Source organism: Palaemon carinicauda, chromosome 7, assembly GCF_036898095.1.
Source record: "Palaemon carinicauda isolate YSFRI2023 chromosome 7, ASM3689809v2, whole genome shotgun sequence".
Taxonomy (NCBI): domain Eukaryota; kingdom Metazoa; phylum Arthropoda; class Malacostraca; order Decapoda; family Palaemonidae; genus Palaemon; species Palaemon carinicauda.
This window is the reverse complement of record NC_090731.1, coordinates 37280586-37296106: the sequence shown is the minus strand read 5'-3', so window position 1 is coordinate 37296106 and position 15521 is coordinate 37280586. Positions and strand designations below refer to the sequence as shown.

Below are 15521 nucleotides of genomic sequence, written 5' to 3'. Positions count from 1 at the left end.
ACTTCATGTGTCCTTACCTTCAGCAAAGAAAGGTCTTCTTCCTTCAGATGAGAATGTGCTTCCCTAATCAGGAGCCTGAATAGGTAAGAAACTGAGTTCTTAGACCTTGGAAGAGAAGGCTTCTTGATAGCACACCATAAGGCTTCTGATTGTCCTCGTAAAGGTTATGACCTTTTTAGATAGTACCTAAGAGCTCTAACTGGGCAAAGTACTCTCTCCAGTTCGTCCCCCACCAAGTTGGACAGGCTTGGGATCTCGAACGACTTAGGCCAAGGACGTGAAGGAAGCTCGTTTTAGCAAAAAACCGAGCTGCAAGGAACATGTAGCCGTTTCAGATGTGAAAACTATGTTCCTGCTGAAGGCGTGGATCTCACTTACTCTTTTAGCTGTTGTCAAGCACATGAGGAAAAGAGTTTTTAATGTGAGGTCCTTAAAAGAGGCTGATTGGAGAGGTTCAAATCTTGATGACATAAGGAACCTTAGGACCACGTCTAGATTCCAGCCTGGAGTGGACAACCGACGTTCCTTTAAGGTCTCAAAAGACCTAAGGAGGTCCTGTAGATCTTTGTTGGTGGAAAGATCCAAGCCTCTGTGGCGGAAAACCGCTGCCAACATACTTCTGTAACCCTTAATCGTAGGAGCTGAAAGGGATCTTACGTTCCTTAGATGTAACAGGAAGTCAGCAATCTGGGTTACAGTGGTACTGGATGAGGAAAACTGCATTGGCCTTGTACCAGGTTCGGAAGACTTCCCCTTTAGACTGATAGACTCTGAGAGTGGATGTCCTCCTTGCTTTGGCAATCGCTCTGGCTGCCTCCTTCGAAAAGCCCCTAGCTCTTGAGAGTCTTTCGAAAGTCTGAAGGCAGTCAGACGAAGAGCGTGGAGGTTTGGATGTACCTTCTTTACGTGAGGTAGACGTAGAAGGTCCACTCCTAGAGGAAGAGTCCTGGGAATGTCGACCAGCCATTGCAGTACCTCTATGAACCATTCTCTCGCGGGCCAGAGCGGAGCCAACCAACGTCAGCCGTGTCCCTTTGCGAGAGGCGAACTTCTGAAGTACCCTGTTGACAATCTTGAACGGCGGGAATGCATACAGGTCGAGATGGGACCAATCCAGCAGAAAAGCATCCACGTGAACTGCTGCTGGGTCTGGAATCGGAGAACAATACAACGGGAGCCTCTAGGTTATTGAGGTAGCAAACAGATCTATGGTTGGCTGACCCCACAGGGCCCAAAGTCTGCTGCAAACATTCTTGTGAAGGGTCCACTCTGTGGGGATGACCTGACCCTTCCGGCTAAGGCGATCTGCCATGACATTCATATCGCCCTGAATGAACCTCGTTACCAGCGGGAGCTTTCGATCTTTTAACCAGATGAGGAGGTCCCTTGCGATCTAGAACAACTTCCACGAATGAGTCCCTCCCTGCTTGGAGATGTAAGCCAAGGCTGTGGTGTTGTCAGAGTCCACCTCCACCACCTTGTTAAGCTGGAGGGACTTGAAGTTTATCAAGGCCAGATGAACCGCCAACAGCTCCTTGCAATATATGTGAAGTGTCCTTAGCTCCTGATTCCATGTTCCCGAGCATTCCTGTCCGTCCAAAGTCGCACCCCAGCCCGTGTCTGATGCGTCAGAGAAGAGACGGCGGTCGGGTTTCTGAACAGCCAAAGGTAGACTTCCTTGAGAAGAAAGCTGTTCTTTCACCACGTGAGAGTAGACCTCCTCTCTTCGGAAACAGGAACTGAGATCGTCTCTAGCGTCATGTCCTTTATCCAGTGAGCCGCTAGATGATACTGAAGGGGGCGGAGGTGGCGTCTCCCTAACTCGATGAACAGGGCCAGCGATGAAAGTGTCCCTGTTAGACTCATCCACTACCTGACTGAGCATCGGTTCCTTCTCAGCATGCTCTGGATGCAATCTAGGGCTTAGTAGATCCTTGGGGCCGACGGAAAAGCCCGAAAAGCTCGACTCTGAAGATCCATACCCAGGTAGACAATGGTCTGGGATGGGACGAGCTGGGACTCCTCAAAATTGACCAGGAGGCCCAGTTCCTTGGTCAGATCCATAGTCCATCTGAGAATCTCCAGACAGCGACGACTTGTGGGAGCTCTTAAAAGCTAGTCGTCTGACGGAGCTGGACACAAGATCATGGTACTGCTGCACAGTCTGTGAACTGTCAACCATGGGGAAGCGAGGAAGTACAGCGACAACCCGAAGCTGTCTAGACTGTCTGGGTCGTACAGACAACTCCTTATCGGGTTGCTGAGGTTGCCGCACTGCGTCACAACAAGTCACTTCTGCTGGTTGTTGAACGTCTTCCCAGTGACACACTGACTCCGTAAACAAAAAATCCTCTAACAAGGACTAAGCTTGGACTGCATGTCTTGCAACAAAGCTCAAGGTCTATGGGAGCAGGTGTGGTAACAGACGGGGTTAGCGACTGAAGTGGAACCATTACCCTCCCTGGAAGCATGTTATGCTTAAATAAAAGTCCATAGGAGGCTAAGCAGCTAAAGGCTCCTCTCCAAATGACAGAGTCCTCAAGGGAATATCAGAAGGAGGGAGAATAGCACTTTCTCATCTACAGGAACCATATCCGAGAAAAGCTAAGTTCTCTCAGTGAGGATTTCACTGGTGCAAAAGCAGCAGACTAGAAGGCAACGTTATGAAACTGCTTCACAGTCTAGTGAGTTGGCAACAACCAAAGATGTGTGACTGAGGAGCATGCGGTAAGGTATGCAGAGCATGCTGTATGCAGAGCATGCTGTATGTAGAGCATGCTGTAAGGTAAGCAGAGCATGTTGCATGGCGTGCGGCTTATGCTGCATGGGATGAGGCTCATGCTGCATGGGATGAGGCTCATGCTGCATGGTATGAGGCTCTTGCTGCATGGGATGAGGCTCATGCTGCGTTGAGGAGGATGCCGCATAGTATGAGGCTCCTGCCTCATGGGTTGAGGCGGTTGCCGCATAGCATGAGGCTCCTGCCTCATGGTTTGAGGAGGATGCCGCATAGCATGAGGCTCCTCATAGCATGAGACTCCTGCCTCATGGGTTGAGGAGGATGCCGCATAGCATGAGGCTCCTGCCTCATGGGTTGAGGAGGATGCCGCATAGCATGAGGCTGCCTCATGGGTAGAGGAGGTTGCCGCATAGCATGAGGCTCCTGCCTCATGGGTTGAGGAGGATGCCGCATAGCATGAGGCTCGTGCCTCATGGTTTGAGGAGGATGCCGCATAGCATGAGGCTCCTGTGAGGTTCCTGCCTCAAGAGTTGCGTCTGCCTCAAGGGTTGAGGAGGTAGCTGCGCAGAGAGAGGCTCATGCTGTGAAGAATGCGGTTGCTGCATGCGTTGAGGCGGCTGCCTCATAGCATGAGGTTCCTGCCTCAAGAGTTGCGTCTGCCTCAAGGGTTGAGGAGGTGGCTGCGCAGAGAGAGGCTCTTGCCTCAAGAGTTGAGGCTCTTGCCTCAAGAGTTGAGGCTCTTGCCGCATAGCATGAGGCTCCTGCCTCAAGGAAAGTGGAGGTTGCTGCATAGCGCTGGTACCTGGCAACTCCCAATGCGGCAGCCCACGCATGGAGGCAGGAGGAGCCTCAACATCATACGTCTGGCAGGGTGGACTGCGCAGAGGTGGAGGAGCGCTCGCAGGAGGAGGTGTGCTAACCTTCTCTGCCTGAAACTCCTGCATCAACACCGCAAGCTGAGACTGCATTGTCTGCAGCATAGACCACTAGAGTTTAAGAAAGACAACAACAAACGGAGCTACTGTCCGTTGAGACTGAGGGTCTAAAACAGCTGGTGCGGCAACAGACGGAGTTACTGCCTGTTGCGATACCACCTTGCCTCTCTGGGAGGTGTGCAGTTGTCGTACTGCAGCAAGTCCGAACTGACCCAGTGCTAATGGCACCACCTAGGAGTTGGACTTGCGCGGAAGGGACCGACTTGCACTTAAAAGCTGCAAGATTTGGTCCATGGTTTCTGCGAGAAACCTCTTCCGCAGACGAGGAATAAAAGGGCTCTCTCGTCTTTGTGTGGGTGGGGTGATCACGTCGGCAACGTGTGTAGATACACCCGAAACCACGGAGGGAAACGTCTGTTCGTCGATCAAGGCCTGATGAACCCATAAGTCCTTCGACGTTACTTCTCCCCTGGGCTTGGGAGCTTGTAAGAGGTCCCAGACTAGGCGAACAACTGGCACGAACAGACGAACCCTCGAACGCAACACTGTAACACTTTGCGCATATCACTTTATCACTTTTGATTTTCTGTTTGCACTTATTTCACTGAACTCGAAACTTTAAGTGGTTTGTACCTGAAACACGCAATTCTATCCTTCATTAAAAGTTAGTAATTGCGAAAACAGTATTACAATGTAACAGAAAAACATAATGAAAGATAAATAATTCAGTGGCTGGAAAAGAGACTAAACACTAGATCAAATAAACTACGTTTAAAATCTCTCACCGCATAAAGCCTGAGAACAAGAATAAAACTCTAGAAACGTTTACCTTCTTCCCCTAAAGAGACTAGGGAGAAGAGCAAAAACGATAACAACGTTACCCGCTTGAACGAAACGTTTATCCTCCTCTCTCTCCCTCCGTCTCTATCTCTCTCTCTCTCTCTCTCCTGACTTAGAACCTGAGAGATGAGCCCAATTATATATATCGTTAAAACATATTATTGTTAAAGGAAAAAAACTGAAAGATTTCCCAAATAAAAAGTTCCTTATTAGAATTAAAACCATTTAAGCTAAAAAAGAATGAACAAAACGCTAGAATCGGTTTACTCTTACTGCAACGTGACACCGTGAATACTCTCTCTCTCTATCGTAACGATAGAGCGCAAGTTGAACGTTCTGAACGTCAACAACTGCAGAGACAAAACAAAACGTTAGTTCAACTTTGAAAACAGTACGAGACTATCAAAGAAATTCTTTCAAAAACATTAAAATAGCATAATATGTTAACAGGTAAAAACAAAATGACGGGCTCAATGTTAATTAACTTCGGTTCCAAGAAAAGACCGCCTACTATTAGGAAAGGTCGAATATAAACAAATATAAAAATTAATTTTAATAAGTTTATAATAAAAGGAAGTTAATCGAAGAGGCCTATAAAAGGCGGAGAGATATAAAATAAATCTATAACTTTTGTTAAGTAAAATTAAGAAAGAGAGTCTATACTCTCTTCGACACCAACACTTCCGTCTAAGGGAAGGGTCGGCCATTAAAAGTGAAAGAGAGTTCATACTCTCTTCGTCACCAAAATTAAATCAAAAATTAAATCAAATTAATTCCAAAAACTTGCTAAGCTAATGATAAAGCTTCCTGAATAGCGAAGGCTAAACTCTAGAGCAAATACATCACCAAATCGTGAACAATAACTCCAGAATCAACAGCGTATCCATGTAGGTCTAGCCGGAGGCACGACAGAGGAAAAATTGAGGTGGTGTTGACAAGAAGTACTGGAGTACCTGACCACAGATGGCGCTGTGGTGTTCACCCCCACCTGTATAGCGATCGCTGGCGTATCCCGACCGTAGATTTCTGTCGGCAACAGAGTTGACAGCTACATGATTATCGGGTAAGATTAATATTGAAAAATCATAATTTAGTACAATATTCCTCATAAACAAGTGTGACAATTTTCTTAATAAATATGTTATTTTCATTAGTAAAATAAATTTTTGAATATACTTACCCGATAATCATGTAGCTGTCAACTCCGTTGCCCGACAGAATTCTACGGACGGGATACGCCAGCGATCGCTATACAAGAGGGGGGTGTACTCACCAGCGCCACCTGTGGCCAGGTACTGCAGTACTTCTTGTTGACACCACCTCAATTTTTCCTCGGTCCACTGGTTCTCTATGGGGAGGAAGGGTGGGTCAATTAAATCATGATTATCGGGTAAGTATATTCAAAAATTTATTTTACTAATGAAAATAACATTTTTTAATATTAATCTTACCCGATAATCATGTAGCTGATTCACACCCAGGGAGGTGGGTGAAAACCAGTGTACATGTATATCAAGAAGCTAAGTATCCCGTATTTCATATTATCAGTTATTCAAAATAACAATGAAATTATAAGTACCTGGTAAGGAAGTCGACTTGAACCATTACTCTGCCTTTAATAAGTTCGTCTTCCTTACTGAGCGCAGTGTTCCTCTTAGGAGGCTGAACAACTCTAAGGTGCTGAAGTATAAAGGGCTGCAACCCATACTAAAGGACCTCTACACAACCTCTAACCTAGGCGCTTCTCAAGAACGAATTGACCACCCGCCAAATCAACTAGGATGCGGAAGGCTTCTTAGCCTACCGTAACAACCCAAAAACAATAATAAAAGCATTCAAGAGAAAGGTTAAAAAAGGTTATGGGATTAAAGGAATGTGGTGGCTGAGCCCTCACCTACTACTGCACTCGCTGCTACGAATGGTCCCAGGGTGTAGCAGTTCTCGTAAAGAGACTGGACATCTTTGAGATAAAATGATGCAAACACTGACTTGCTCCTCCAATAGGTTGCATCCATAATACTCTGCAGAGAACGGTTCTGTTTGAAGGCCATCGAAGTAGCTACAGCTCTCACTTCGTGGGTCCTTACCTTCAGCAAAGCAAGATCTTCATCCTTCATGTGAGAATGAGCTTCTCTAATTAGAAGCCTTATGTAATACGAAACTGCGTTTTTGGACATAGGCATCGAAGGTTTCTTGATGGCACACCATAAGGCCTCTGATTGTCCTCGTATAGGTTTTGACCTTTTAAGATAGTACTTTAGAGCTCTGACAGGGCAAAGAACTCTCTCTAGCTCGTTACCCACCATGTTGGAAAGGCTAGGAATTTCGAACGATCTAGGCCAAGGACGTGAAGGAAGTTCATTTTTTGCCAGAAACCCGAGCTGTAAGGAACATGTTGCTGTTTCGGATGTGAATCCTATGTTCCTGCTGAAGGCATGAACCTCACTAACTCTTTTGGCTGTTGCAAGGCAGACGAGGAAAAGAGTTTTGAGAGTAAGGTCTTTGAAAGAGGCTGACTGGAGAGGTTCAAATCTAGGAGACATAAGGAACCTTAAGACTACGTCTAGATTCCAGCCTGGAGTGGACAAGCGACGTTCTTTAGAGGTCTCGAAAGACTTAAGGATGTCCTGTAGATCCTTGTTGGAGGAAAGATCCAAGCCTCTGTGGCGGAAAACTGATGCCAACATACTTCTGTACCCTTTGATCGTAGGAGCCGAAAGAGATCTAACATTCCTAAGATGTAACAGGAAGTCAGCAACTTGGGTTACAGAGGTATTGGTAGAGGAAACTGCATTGGCTCTGCACCAGCTTCGGAAGACTTCCCACTTGGATTGATAGACTCTACGAGTGGATATCCTCCTTGCTCTGGCAATCGCTCTGGCTGCCTCCTTCGAAAAGCCTCTAGCTCTAGAGAGTCTTTCGATAGTCTGAAGGCAGTCAGACGAAGAGCGTGGAGGCTTGGGTGTACCTTCTTTACGTGAGGTTGACGTAGAAGGTCCACTCTTAGAGGGAGAGTCCTGGGAACGTCGACCAGCCATTGCAGTACCTCTGAGAACCATTCTCTTGCAGGCCAAAGGGGAGCAACCAACGTCAGCCGTGTCCCTTCGTGAGAGACGAACTTCTAAATAACTCTGTTGATGATCTTGAACGGCGGGAATGCATATAGATCGAGATGGGACCAATCCAGCAGAAAAGCATCCACGTGAACTGCTGCCGGGTCTGGAATTGGGGAACAGTACAATGGGAGCCTCTTGGTCATGGAGGTGGCGAACAGATCTATCGTTGGCTGACCCCACAAGGTCCAAAGTCTGTTGCACACGTTCTTGTGAAGGGTCCATTCTGTGGGGATAACTTGACCCTTCCTGCTGAGGCGATCTGCCGAGACATTCATATTGCCCTGAATGAATCTCGTTACCAGCGTGAGGTTTAGACTTCTTGACCAAATGAGGAGGTCCCTTGCTATCTCGTACAGCTTCCTCGAATGAGTCCCTCCCTGCTTGGAGATGTATGCCAAGGCTGTGGTGTTGTCGGAGTTCACCTCCACCACCTTGTTTAGCAGGAGGGACTTGAAGTTCATTAAGGCCAGATGTACTGCCAACAACTCCTTGCAATTGATGTGAAGCGTTTCCTGTTCCTTGTTCCATGTTCCCGAGCATTCCTGTCCGTCCAAGGTCGCGCCCCAGCCCGAGTCTGATGCGTCCGAATAGAGATGAAGATTGGGGGTCTGAACAGCTAACGAGAGACCCTCCTTGAGAAGGATGTTGCTCTTCCACCACATGAGAGTAGTCTTCATCTCTTTGGTAACAGGAATAGAGACCACTTCGAGCGTCATATTCTTGTCCCAGTGAGCTGCTAGATGGTATTGAAGGGGGCGGAGGTGGAGTCTCCCTAACTCGGTGAACAGGGCTAACGATGACAGGGTCCCTGTTAGACTCATCCACTGTCTCACCGAGCATCTGTTCCTCTTCAGCATGCTCAGTATGCACTCTAGGGCTTGGTTGATTCTTGGGGCCGACGGAAAAGCCCGAAAAGCTTGACTCCGAATCTCCATTCCCAGGTAAACGATGGTTTGGGAAGGAATAAGCTGGGACTTCTCTAAGTTGACCAAAAGACCCAGTTCCTTGGTCAAGTCCAAAGTCCAACTGAGACTCTCCAGACAGCGACGACTCGTGGGGGCTCTTAACAGCCAGTCGTCTAAATAAAGGGAGGCTCTGATGTCCGCCAAGTGGAGGAATTTCGCAATATTCCTCATCAGTCGCGTAAACACCATAGGTGCCGTGCTTAGGCCAAAACACAGGGCTTGGAATTGGTACACAACCTTTCCAAAAACGAATCTCAGAAAAGGTTGGGAGTCTGGATGAATGGGGACGTGAAAGTAGGCGTCTTTCAGATCCAACGAGACCATCCAGTCCTCCTGCCTGACCGCTGCTAGGACCGACTTCGTCGTCTCCATAGTGAACGTCTGCTTGGTGACATAAGCATTGAGCGCACTGACGTCCAGCACCGGTCTCCAACCTCCTGTCTTCTTGGCCACCAGAAAGAGACGGTTGTAGAAGCCCGGGGATTGATGATCCCGGACTATCACCACTGCCTCCTTCTATAACAGGAGCGACACCTCTTGATGTAACGCTAGCCTCTTGTCCTTTTCCTTGTAGTTGGGAGAGAGGTTGATGGGAGAAGTGGTCAGAGGGGGATTGCGGCAGAATGGTATCCTGTAACCCTCCCTTAGCCACTTGACAGACTGGGCGTCTGCACCTCTTCTTTCCCAAGCTTGCCAGAAGATCTTGAGTCTGGCTCCTACAGCTGTCTGGAGAGGAGGAGAGTCAATGTTTGCTTTTCGAAGACTTGGTACCTTTCTTGGACCTGCCCCTGTGACCGTCTGGGCGGGTACCTCCTCGGCTGGGGGCTCTGCCACGAAAGGGCGGAATAAATCTGGTAGCAAGAGTATCAGCCACTGGGGTGCGGTAAGTTCTAGGAACTGAAGGAGCAACCTTAGCCTTCCGTGCTGAAGAGGCCACAAGGTCATGCGTGTCCTTCTGAATAAGAGCCGCAGACAATTCCTTGATAAGATCCTCAGGAAACAGGAACTTAGAAAGAGGAGCAAAAAGTAACTGTGACCTTTGGCAAGAGGTGATACCAGTGGAAAGGAAGGAGCAAAGTTGTTCCCTTTTCTTGAGGACTCCCGATACAAACATAGAGGCAAGTTCGCCGGAACCATCGCGAATTGCTTTGTCCATACAGGACATGATCAGCATGGCCGAGTCTTTGTCAGATGGGGCAGCAGTCTTCTTGCTCAAGGCCCCCAGGCACCAGTCGAGAAAATTAAAAATTTCAAAGGCGCAAAAGACTCCCTTTAAGAAGTGGTCCAGGTCAGAAAAGGTCCAGCAGACCTTAGAGCGTCTCATAGCTGACCTTCGTGGAGAGTCAACCAAACTTGAGAAGTCAGCCTGGGCAGAGGCAGGGACCCCCAAGCCTGGTTCCTCTCCTGTGGCATACCAGACGCCCGCCTTAGAAGTCAGCTTAGGAGGAGGAAACATAAAAGATGTCTTTCCCAGTTGTTGCTTGGACTGCAACCAATCCCCTAACATTCTCAAAGCTCTCTTTGAAGATCTAGTGAAGACGAGCTTAGTGTAGGCAGACTTAACAGGTTGCATGCCTAAAGAGAACTCGGATGGAGGAGAGCGAGGGGTAGCAGAAACAAAGTGATCCGGGTATAACTCTCTGAACAGAGCCAGGACCTTGCGAAAGTCAATGGAGGGTGGCAATGACTTGGGTTCCTCCACATCAGATGAAGGATCATCCAGGTGAGCCGCTTCATCCTCAGAAACCTCATCACCTGAGGGTTGAGAAGCGAGAGGTAAAGTTAAAGCAGTATGCTGAATGGCTGAATCCTGAAGAGCGGGTGCATGCGCACTTGCGGATTCATCCTCAAGTCTCTGTTGAAGAGGATGAGGGCTGGTAATGACAAAGTCATGAGGCTGGGATGAAGGAGGTTCTGCGGAGGTCTGAGGAGCAAGCGTGGTGAGAGGTGACTGTTGTAAAACATGAGGCTCATGCTGCATAGACTGCGGTTCAAGTTGAATGGGAAGAGGCTCAAGCTGAGGCGAAAGTGGTAGATGCATGCGTTGAGGTGGCTTACTCATAGCATGAGGTTCCTGCCTCAAGAGTTGCGCTTGCTTCAAGGGTTGAGGTGGCTGCGCAGAAAGAGGCTCTTGTCTCACGAGTTGAGGTTCTTGAGGTGCTTGCCTCGAGAGTTGAGGTTCTCGCCTCGAGGAAAGTGGAGGTGGCTGCAGCGAGAGTTGAGGTGGCTGCCTCAAGGATGGTAGAGGTTGTCGTACCTCAAGAGGTTGCTGCCTCGAGGATGGTTGTAATGCAAGAGACTCCTGCCTCAAGGGAAGAGGAGGTTGTTGTAAAGCATAAGGTTCCTGCCCCCAGTGTTGAGGAGGTTGCTGCGTGGTAAGAGGCTCCTGCCTCAAGGAAAGTGGAGATTGCTGCACAGCGCTGGTATCTGGCAACTCCCAACGCGGCAGCTCACGCATGGAGGTAGCTTGAGGAACCTCAACATCATACGTCTGGCAGATTGGACTGCGCAGAGGAGGAGGAGCGCTCGCAGGAGGTGTATTAACCTTCTCTGCCTGAAACTCCCGCATCAACACCGCAAGCTGCGACTGCATAGTCTGCAGCATAGCCATCTTAGGATCAACAGAAGTTGAGGTCTGTTGAGGCATAGCTTTAACAGAAGTTGAGGTCTGTTGAGGCATCGCCTTACCTCTCTTAGGAGGCGTGCAGTCATCTGATGACTGCGGCGAGTCCGAGCTAGCCCAATGGCTACACCCGGGCTGTTGGACTCGCGAGGTCTGGACTTTACGCTTAAGAGGTCTTGAGACCTGAGTCCAGCGTTTTCTCCTAGAAAATTCTTCTGCAGACGAGGAAATTAAGGGCTCAATCGTCTGAGAGTGGAAGTGACGATCTCTATAAGATACGCCCGCAACCACTGAGGATACTACTGTGCGCCGATCAAGGCCTGCCGAACCCTTTTGCCCTTCGACATTGCTTCTCCCCTGGGCTTGGGAGCTTGCAAGAGGTCCCGGACTGGGAGGACGACTGGCACGCACAGAAGTATCCTCACGCGCAACACTGACACTGACACTAGCACTAGGCACAGCACTGGCACTACCACTTCCCACTGCACTTTTCACTTTAAGTTCCTTGACGTCTGCCAAGAGGAACTTGTGGTCACTCACTACCGACTCCACCTTATCACCTAAAGCCTGAATGGCACGTAAAACATCCGACATATCAGGCTGAGCACTAATAGTAGGTTCGGGGGTAGCCACTACAGGGGGAGGAAAAGGATGAGGATCATGGGGGGATGAATAAAACAAAGAGCGAGCCGAACTCCTCCTAACTCTCTCCCTCTCTAACTTAGTCGTATATTTAAGGAATTGAATAAAATCAAATTCCGAAAGACCGGCACATTCCTCACATCGATCATCCAACTGGCAGGATTTTCCCCGACAGTCGGAACAAACGGTGTGAGGATCAACCGAGGCCTTCGGAAGACGCCTAACACAAGTGCTAACTCTACATCGTCTTTGGGTAGGAGCTTGTGAATGGTCGGACATCTTGAATCAGAGAACAGTCAAAGGGGGTTTCCAAATTAAAGCAAAGATCGTTATACCATTAATCAAAATTAATCCAAAGCTATCTAAGCTAAGGGAAAAGCTTCCTGTATAGCGAAAGCTGAAATCTCAGAGCAATACTTCACCAAAACCGTGAACAAAGACTCCAAAATTATAAGCGTATCCATGTAGGTCTTGCCGGAAGCACGACAGAGGAAAAATTGAGGTGGTGTCAACAAGAAGTACTGCAGTACCTGGCCACAGGTGGCGCTGGTGAGTACACCCCCCTCTTGTATAGCGATCGCTGGCGTATCCCGTCCGTAGAATTCTGTCGGACAACGGAGTTGACAGCTACATGATTATCGGGTAAGATTAATATTAAAAAAAATAAAATGTGTATGGTGTATTCATAGGTGCTTTTAATTATTCTGATTAAGATACTAGGTGGATATCTATATTTTTCAAACTATAGACATTTTAAAATTCTAGTAGTTATGTCAAAAAAAAATATTTCAAAAGGGAATCAAACAAGAGGAAACCACTTAACTTAACCTAAGAGCCGTATTCTTCCCTACTTAGCTATGCGACCCTCTAGGACGCGGTATCCTTAGTTTACCCTAGCTTAAGTTGAAACCCTAAACTGTACTGTATTTACTTTCAGACTGGCTTACTTTGAGAAACTGGGGTTTTTACTTATTTTCTTGTTTAATTTGTCCTTAAAACTTGAAAACACAGTATTTCCGACTGCAAATGTAATCAACTCCATTAAAACTACATTAAGACCACATCAGTAACAATTTATTTCCCCCAAAAGGGAAAAGGCTACTTGTTTGGTATGGTATTAATAAGCAGATCTTCTCTTGCTTAACGGAGTAATTAAAGTAGAACTATTTTGAGCGTGTCTCGGATTGGAGATGACAAATAGCTACCAATAAGCAGATCTTCTCTTGCTTAACGGAGTAATTAAAGTAGAACTATTTTGAGCGTGTCTCGGATTGGAGATGACAAATAGCTACCAATATATTTCATAAAAAAAATGGAAATCCAAGTCAGAACAGGAGCACCAGTTTTTTCAAGAATTTACGAACTGTTCACAGTAGCTTCTCATGTCATGGGAGAAGATTAAAACAAAACTGTTACAAAACTTAGTCCAATATTGAACTGTAGAATTTCAACGGATATTTTCATGGAAAATAAGTATCTATGTAATTAAAAGTCGTCCACTTGAGGTTATGGGGGGTTCAAAATTGTGGGTTTTATGAAATCTATCCGGGTATGTCATTTCTAAAGTCCTAACTAATATTGTACTATGCTGTAAAACCTTATTTTCTTCATTAGGGATATTGGGGGTGTATGTATGATAGCGGCCATCTGCATGAATGACTAACTTAGAATACGGCTGGTGCAGTGTAAGGGGGGTCGCATGGGGAAATTAGCCCCGCCCCCCATTAGGAAAGTAGGTAAGGACACAGCTTGTAGGTTAGGTTAGGAGGAAAAGTTTAGGTTAGTTGATGTCCAATTTTAATGAACATGGAAAGATCTTGCCGCTGACATACAAAGGATACGGATATTGTTTTGACATTGTTACTGATTTTAGAATAATTTATTGTTAATTTGTTCTCATCATTCGTTATTTCCTTATTTTCTTTCCTCACTGGGCTATTTTTCCCTATTGGAGCCGTTGGGCTTATAGCATCTTGATTTCCCAACTAGAGTTGTAGCTTGACTAGTAATAATAAAAATACAATCATTGAACGATATCCTTACTCCTTAACCTAATTTAAAAATTATCTAATTGACATTCAATGAGCAAAACATAAATAACATTTCCTTAATAAAATCAATAAAACTTACTTAACAGTTTACAAAACCACAAGGTCAAGATAACGTGACATAATCTTATCGGAATCGGAAGATGGTTGTGCAATTGAATTAGTGAAAGTAGTCGTAAAGAGTGAGAAGGGCTTTATAACGGATCACCCTTCTTGAATGTACCCAAGGTTATCCTTTTAGATCAGTGGTTCCCAAACTTAGGGAAATTCCCCCCCCCCGGGGGGGGGGGGAGTTTAAAGCTTCCAGGGGGGAAATAATTACACTACCTACCTACTAACCTAGAAGAGCAAACTAAAGTCCTTGTATTTATTATTAACCGGCTCTATGGCTATGCTTGGTTGTTACTAACTGCTCTCATTCCAGTTTACTCTGTAATCATATGTTTATCAATATATTTGCACATTTGAAAAATGAATTAGTAAATAGTCTCAAGTGTGTATTAACTACTCTTTCCCTTGTGCACATGATAGGGGAAATCTGGATGGTTGAACTCGGTGCAGGGGGGGGGGGGTTGACAGAAAAAAAAAGTTTGGGAACTACTGTTTAGTTAGTTACAGTTAATAATTTTCCTAAATAATGACACTTCTCTTATGTTGTTCAGATATTCTCAAGATGATAATGCAATGTTTGCCCACGTTTAAAATAAAAATAACATTATTGATTGGTTATGTGCAAAGAAAATTGGTTCATTCAAATAACTTATCGGAAAAAAAAACATAGACTCCAGTTTCATAAAAGAAACCTTTGATAACAACTTGAATATTGGTCATGGAATGTACAAAATCGATGCATGTACAAGCAAAGAGATTTGCAAGCTATATATATATATATATATATATATATATATATATATATATATATATATATATATATATATATATATATATATATATATATATATATATATATATATATATATATATATATAAAATCTAACCACTTAATGTATAACTAAATGTAAGTACCTCAGATAATGAATTATTCTGTGGAATTACCGTAATATTTAGATCTAAGCTAGCATTCATTTGTAGGTAGGCCTACAACTATAACAATTTATACCTATTTTTTTTTTTGCCACTGTATTTTAGTTATATATAGGCATTGATATGTATGCAATTATATGTTCATGTTGATCGGGTTATGCTTGCAGAAGTGTAGGCTATATGGATGTTAATTATGTGTGCAAACATTTATATGTAAGTCTGTGTATCTATGTAATATATATTGGCATACGTGTAGGTATGTATGCATGTATGTATGCATATGTTTATGTATATATATATATATATATATATATATATATATATATATATATATATATATATATATATATATATGTGTGTGTGTGTGTGTGTGTGTGTGTGTGTGTGTGTGTGTGTGTGTGTGTGTGTTCCCAGGTTAAAACCCATAGCAGGGAGCCAAACCCCCTTGACCCCCCTTCCCAGGTAACAACATGCTGGTTAGACAGCAAGATTGAGATTTTGAAGAAAAAGCGAGGAGTTCCACAGCATCTACTCCAGGGGCACTTGGATGAACACTGCTAGCGTGTTT

The 15521-nt window shown here is 45.5% G+C and overlaps 1 protein-coding gene across 2 annotated transcripts in view; it reads right to left on the bottom strand.

Annotated features, from left to right (window-relative positions):
* The window catches only part of Tspo (Translocator protein), a 48562-nt gene extending 34434 nt beyond the window's left edge, over nucleotides 1-14128 (bottom strand). Inside the window, exon 1 of one of the 2 annotated variants that reach the window (XM_068376669.1) lies at nucleotides 13992-14128. The gene's annotated coding sequence lies outside the window, so the exon portion shown is untranslated. The remainder of the gene's footprint in view (nucleotides 1-13991) is intronic. The other variant, XM_068376670.1, reaches the window with a different exon arrangement.
* Between the last annotated feature and the right edge of the window lie 1393 nt (nucleotides 14129-15521).